Source organism: Coenobita brevimanus, chromosome 71 (genome assembly GCF_032717465.1).
Source record: "Coenobita brevimanus isolate Jiangsu-jjx chromosome 71, ASM3271746v2, whole genome shotgun sequence".
NCBI classification, from domain to species: Eukaryota; Metazoa; Arthropoda; class Malacostraca; order Decapoda; family Coenobitidae; genus Coenobita; species Coenobita brevimanus.
In genome coordinates this window covers 23,456,419-23,464,069 of record NC_137024.1, presented here as the reverse complement: position 1 = coordinate 23,464,069, position 7,651 = coordinate 23,456,419, and the positions used below count along the sequence as shown (strand labels likewise).

The 7,651-nt window shown below is 42.6% G+C and overlaps 1 protein-coding gene across 2 annotated transcripts in view; it reads right to left on the bottom strand.

Annotated features, from left to right (window-relative positions):
* Window positions 1–7,651, bottom strand: part of Coq3 (ubiquinone biosynthesis protein COQ3, mitochondrial) — a 423,669-nt gene that overhangs the window by 373,909 nt on the left and 42,109 nt on the right. The window lies entirely within an intron of this gene.

Below are 7,651 nucleotides of genomic sequence, written 5' to 3'. Positions count from 1 at the left end.
ATACCACCCTACCCCCAGTTTTGCAATGGGCATCGCATCCCACCACCACCTCATGAGTCATTGTATCACACCCCATCACCACCCCCAGAGCCAACGTATCAGTCTCCCACTATCATCACCCCACATCACCAGGCTTTCCCCTCCCCCCGACTCTCCCCCAGAGATGCGGTTTTGAGGACTTTGGGGATGAGTGAGTACTACGGAGCACCACATGTCCCCTAACCTCAGGGGGGATTGCAAGGATGACGACCAGGACCGGACATGGACTTACAAGAAGTGATGAGAGGCGTCTAATATTTTCTGACCTATATCTTAATTATTTTCACATTTTATTTGTTGGTTTTAGTGAGCTTTTTGCAGATGTTTGGCTTAGGTTAGCTTCTTTTACTGCTGCTGGGACATTTAGATTGGCTTTAAACTTTCTTTTGGACTCATATGGGTGGGTTTAGGACTTGGCTGGGCAGGAAACCCAAGGCTCAAAAATGCATCCCTATACATGTTAAATTGTCCCTGATTTACGATACCCCGCCTATCATAGGCCTACCCCCAGTTTTGTAATGGGCATCACATCCCATCACCACCCCCAGAGCCGGCGCATCAGTCTCCCACTATCATCACCCCACGTCACCAGGCTTTCCCCCCCCCCCCTCTGACCCTTCCCCAGAGATGCGGTTTTGAGGACTTTGAGAATGAGTGAATGCTATGGAGCACCACACGTCCCTTAGCCTTGGGGAGGATTGCAAGGATGACGACCAGGACCGGACATGGACTTACAAGAAGTGATGAGAGGTGTCTGATATTCTGACCTATTTTTTAAATGATTTTCATATTTCATTTGCTGGTTTTAGTGAGTTGTTTACAAGTGTTAGGCTTAGGTTAGCTTCTTTTACTGCAGTTGGGCCATTTAGATTGGCTTTAAACATTCTTTTGGACTCATGCTGATGGGTTTAGGACTTGGTTGGGAAGGAAACTCAAGGCTCAAAAATGCATCCCTATACTTTACATGTTAAATCGTCCCTGATTTACGATACCCCACCTAGTGATGGGTTTTTACTTAATCAACTGCATTGTTAAACCTGGGTTTGCCTGTATAAGCAAATGTATACATCTGAGTACAGAATGCATGTAGTGAGCTGTGTAGCAGATGCTCAGGTGAGTGGTCTGGAATTAAAAAAAAAAAAAAATTTTGAATCTTCAACAGCTGGCTCATTACGGAAACTTAGCAAAAAGTGAAAGCACAGTATTGATTTCTTGCCATTAAATCATAATTTTTGTTGGATTTCAACTGCAAAATATGAGTACACCTAACCCCCGTGATTTGCAGACCCGCCATTCGCAGCCGCGCAAATTCACAGTTTTCTCTTTTGTCAAAAAAATTTTGAGGATCAGAATCCACAGGGTAGCATCGGGCTGATTTGTGGCACGTTCGCAGCGTTGGTCTCTTCCCACGCATGGTGCACACTGCCACAGGAGTCCATGGAAGTCACCGGCTACATGATTTACCCTAACTTCTTAGAACTATACCATTAAAAACGTATTCGTTATTAAAGTATTTTTAATCCCGTACGGGGTGGCCACAAACAAATCACCTCCACATCACCCTGTCCCCCGCCATTTCACTGCCCTGCTCCCAACTCACACCCCCATCTCTCATATACCTCTCTACTCCATCCCTCCATCTCATCCTCAGCCTCCCCTGCCCTCTCCCTCCCTCCACCTCACATACACTCTCCTCGCCAGTCTCTCACACTCCATCCGCTCCACATGGCCAAACCACCTCAGTGTATTCCTCCTAACGCTTCCTATCACATCCCATCCACACCACAACGCTCCTTTATATCATCATTTGTCAGTCTGTCTCTCCATGTGACTCCACAGGCTCCTCTTAAATAACTCACTTCCATACGTTAGAGTTGGTATCACAATACTGTCATGCAGTAACTTTTTCACTTCCATGCTCACTTCCCTGTTTCTTATCACTGCATTCAAGGAACCAGCAACCTTTCTTCCCTGTTGCACCCTTTCAAGCACTTCACCCTCCAAACCTCCATCCTTACTCATCATGCTCCCCAAGTACTTAAACGTACTCACATTTTCCATTTCCTTACCATCCAACCTCACTATACATTCACTGACTTCCCCTCTCTCAAAGACCATCACCGTACTCTTCCCTACATTCACCTTTAGATTCCATTTCTTACACACTCTCTCAAACTCATCCACCATGCCTTGCAGCTCCCCTTCATCTTCACTTAACAACACAGTATCATCTGCAAACAACAGTACAGGGAGTTTCCAAACACTACCCTCTCTCACTAGGGCCACTCCAACATCCACTGTCCTACCTTGTACCTCTTTTATTACCCCATCCATGTACAGACTGAGCAACCATGGAGACATGACACATCTCTGTTTCAACTCAACCTTCAAAGAGAAAAATTCACTCAGTTCACCATCCACACCCACTGCAGCCTTAGCACCATCATACATACTCTTCACGGCATTCAACATTTTCCCATCTACTCCATATATTCTTAATACTTTCCACAATCCTTGTCTATCCACCCTGTCACATGCTCTCTCCAAATCCATGAAGGTCGCATATAACTTCTTTCCCTTCTCTAGAAACTTTTCCACTAAAGATCTACGAATGAATATCTGATCTATACAACCTCTTCCCTTCCTAAAGCCTCCCTGTTCTTCTCCAACTAATTCCTCTGTTATTTCCCTAATTCTGTCAATAAGTATCTATCCTACCATACACTTTTCCAATTACACTATGGAGACAAATGCCCCTGTGATTACCACACACTTCTTTTTCCCCCTTTCCTTTGTACAAGGGAATAATTATACCTGACTTCCAATCCTCCGGGACTCTACCTTCCTCCCAGGCCAATCTGCACATCTTCCACATCCATTCTACTACTATCTCTCCCCTATGCTTCAGCATTTCACCACACACTCCATCAATTCCTGGGGCTTTCCCAGTTTGACTTTCTTCATTGTTTCCACAACTTTTTTCCTACTGATTTCTTCCTGTCTTCTCACCTCCCTCCTTCTCCCAGCCATTCCCCAGCCACTTATACTCGCATTATTTCCATTCTCTATGTTCAACAATTCCTTAAAGTGTTCTCTCCATCTGCTCACTTTTTCTCCCTTCTCCACTAGTAATCTACCATTTTTATCTTTCACTCCCCACTAACTTCACTGCCACCCTGTCTTACTCTCTTCACCTCTTTCCAGAACATTTTCTTACAGTCCCTCCACTTTACACTCAAATTCCTTCTAAATTCCTCATCCACGCTCTTCTTCCTCTCTCTTACTAATCTTTTCACCTCTCTCTTCCTTTCTACATATAACTCTCTCTTCCACCTCTCAACTTCTTCCATGCCCCTATATCTCATCCATTCATTGTATGCTTTCTTTTTTTGTGCCACAGCCTGTCTCCTCTTCATTCCACCATGCTGTTCCTTGCACCCCCTTCCATTTTCTCTTCACCCCACACACAATTTCTTTATTATTAAAGTGTTGTACAGCAGAGCCCCATAATTACTGAACTCACTTACATTCAGTGCTCATTCTTTTGTTTGTTTCTGTGCATATATGTGAAAGCAAGAATATTGATGCACACAGTATATAATGTATTCCATTAGTCCCTTGATAACCCCCAGCATTGAACAACCTTTACAGTACCAGTGTCAGTGACATCAAAATAGAGCGAGCTATAAAAACTGCGAACAACTATGGGTAAGGAACGAAGGTCATTGATACCTTTACATGACTCTATGCTACCGTCCCATGATGTCATGTGGTCACTTGATCTCAAATGTTTTTGCCCATATGGAACATGCACTCTTATTTTATTAATTCTTTCCTGAATCATAGCAAATCACAGGATGGGTTTAGGAAGCCAAAAAACACATTGCTAGGTGTGCCAGATGATTCTCTTCACAACTTTAAGAAAAATACATTGATTTTTGAACTATTAAAAAATTGTTCCAGGGCTGGACAGGGGTGCTCGCAAATTTCTGAACCCACGGCCATTGAGAGGTTAAGCCATTAAGCCATACCTACGACTGTTTGTTTCCGGCACAACGGAAGAAACTTACTCTACGTACTCAAAGTTGGAGATAATTTCTCAATATCCTAACTGTAGGTTAGGTTAAATTTGGCTAAATTATTAGGTACAGTTAAACTACGTTAGGTTAGGATTAAACACTTAGAACAGTCCCTTCCGCCATTACAATGACAAATCGAACAAGAGCTGTCACAGCCAAACAGCTAAAAACAACGGGGAAACACATTTAACGGGAAATGTTTATTTATGGGTAAGGTATTACAGTATCAGTGGTTCATAGGCTATGCAAATACTGGTAAATGTTATTTTCAGGAAAGGGTCAAGAATTTGCAAATTTCAAAAATTAGCTGGGGAGCTTGGAATGTAACCCTCACTAATCTGGGTTACAGACATTATACTACTGTATACAGTAGTATAGTATATGCTTGTGATGTTTTATGTTAATTCCAGGCCCCTAAAATAGTTTTTAGGGGTTTACAAGTACAGGGGTAATTTGATACTGTATGGGCATTTTCCGGGAGGAGTGTCCCAAATTCGCGGATCCCCCCATTCGTGGGGGTCTGTGTCCCCTAGTCCCCACAAATATGGGGGGAGACCTGTAGTTATCTGTACATCATTGAAAAAAAGAAGAGTATAATTTATAGTAAACTCTTGCTATAATAACCTTGATACAATGGATTTCAGATTTCACAAAAGCCCACCAAACTTTCATCGGATATACCAAACGATGGTTGTTAAATGGGGCATATCATGCAGCCCTTCTGAATGTCTCTGAGCCCACTGAACTTTTTTCAGCTATACCAAACAGTACTCATTACAAGGGGTGCATTACGCAGTCCTTCCAAACTGAAACTGTCTTCTCCCTATTGTCACTGCTAAGTTGTAATAACAAATTATGGTAATCCTGTACTAATCATAAAGAAGTGCTATGAAAAGGATTTGAAATAAGCTGCAAAAAGAGTGAAATTATGGGCCAAGTTAGAGTAAAATGGGTAAAGTTTTCATTTTTAGAACTAGAATATGATAATGCTTTCATTTATTTTCAAACATGTGCTTGAATTCCCACCTGAAGAGGGGGGACCCTCAGATTTAATGAACTTTCAGCTTTCCCGAACCTGGCTTCCTCTCAGTTAATCCATTATAGTGAGGGTCTACTGAACCATAATATACTCCTGGCACAGAAACAAGTGCTGGATGCTCTCCAGAGGCTGGATATTTGACCATTCTTGGTGCTTAAGGAGACAGAAGAATAAGCATGCACTTACTGGACACTTAAACATCTTGAAATGATAAGAAATTAGTAATGGTCCATGCATGTCTTCACATTACAAAGAGTGCTGTATTGTAAAATAAAGTCACAAGTGCCTCAAATGAGCTGTGTAGTGAGACTGTGGTGGGCATTCTGGAGGTAAATGAACATCCAAAATGCATGCAATGAGGTGTAATGAGGCACTTAGGCTAGGTGTGCATTCTGTGGTAATCAAACATCCAAATCTTCAACTGCCTGCTGATTACAGTCTTATGTTAATATGATTTTAACAACGTAAAGGGTGCAAATGATGAGGTGAATGTAAGAGAGATTGTCTAGGTGCTTGAGGGTGTGAAAGTGGATGTATGTGGACTAACTGAAACTAAATGGCGAGGTTAGAGTGTGAGAGAATGGGAGTATGGATAGGGTATATGCGTGGGAGTAGGTGAGAATGAGAGGGCAAAAGAAGGAGTGTATACTGTTATGAGTAACAGATGGAAGGAGAATATAAGGGAGTATGGATCGGTTGGCTCAACGATTGTGTAAGAGTGAAAGTTGAACTACAAATGTGGGTGATTGTGTGTGTATATGCGCCAACACAAGATCGTGCAAGCAGAATGAGGGAAGAGTTCTGGACAACTGTGGAAGCATGCTTGGAAAAGTCTGAGAGGAATGAGAGAGTGTTTTTGATCGGAGATATGAATGGAAAAGAAGGGAATGTGAAGGTGGATGGAGTATAGTAAACCCTTCACAAGTTGAACTAAATGGGGCTTTACTTTGGTTTGAATTACCAAATTTTCCGTCTTACCGAATTTTCACCCCTGAAAATTGCCAAGACAATACCTATTACTTGTCCTTTCAACTCTAAGTTAAAGGAGCATATATAAATAAATAAGTTATGACAAAAAACAATTCAGTGCATTTAATATACCTTTAATTGATACAAAATCATTCATACAGGCAGTACAGACCTGTTGGCAGCTTGTTTTGGAGATGGATTTTCACCCCCAAATTGCAACTTGTCTTTTCAGCACTAAAGTAAAGGAGCATATACAGTGTATAAATGAATAAAGAATGAAAAAAAAACAATTCAGTGCACCTAATTTACCTTTTGTTAGAGGTAGTACAGACCTGTCGGCAGCTTGTGTTGGAGACAGAGGTGGCGGAGAGGGTGGAATTCACAATTTAATGTAACATTTTAAACAGTACCCAATATTTATTTCACTGAACAGTAAGAATTAAAGTTAAATGTAATCACTGTATTGATTGCAATGTAACACTTACAGTAATAATAATACAGTACTGAACTTTAATCATCATCACTTAAGTCACATGCACACATTTTTTTTTTTCATTTAGTCAAATTACAAATTTCATAAACACACACACAGACACTATTCGGTGTCTATGCCAACACTACTTGAAGTGCTGGCTATCTGAAGAGCTGTAGAAGCAGAATCACTGCTGGAATCAGGAGGAGGGATAGGCCAACGCCTTGGGATAGGCTTAACCCCTTAACCGCGGGACGTCACTTTCGTGATGCTTGGGAGCAAGGGATCATACCACGGGACATCACTTTTGTGATTCTGTGTTATTTTGATTTCGCCCGGGCTTTCAAGTGGTGGCTTGTATCATCTATCGGTAATACCAGTGTCCAGCTATACTCAGTTCTGCTAATGTCATCTGTATTCCCATCTACTGTTGACAATTTAGCCATTTTTCTCCTGTCCTTGACTCCCCTCCTTACGTTTTCGTTTTTAAAGGCTCCAACATGCTTGCATGTGTCGGCCTTGGTCACCTAATGGCGGCTCTCCATGCTGCACGATCCATTGCAGCCTCCCTGTTCAGTCCCTTAACCCTAAGGTCACACTTAATGACCTCGTCCCATGTCTTTCTCGGTCTACCCCTCATAACCCCACCCCCAATATTAACACTTCTCACCTTCCTCACCCAACTATCATCCCCCATCCTCTCCACATGTCCAAACCACCTCAATCTACCTCTCCTCATCACAACACCAATACACTCCAGTCCCATCCTACCTCTCAACTCTTCCATTGTAAACCCAGCCCCTCCAGGCCTTGGACGCAGGGACGCACTGCACATCCACCTAATCATTGTCATTTCTGTACGTCTGAGCCGGCGAATGTCTTCCTCCTTCACTGCCCAGGTCTCACTGCCATACAGCATTACACTCCTAACACACGCTGCATACAAAGACCCCTTAGCACGTAGGGAGAGCCCCCTCAATGTCAGGAGAGGCAAGAGCTCCCTGAACTTCTTCCAACCACTTCTCACCCTAGCCACAGAGCTAGCTCCAGCCC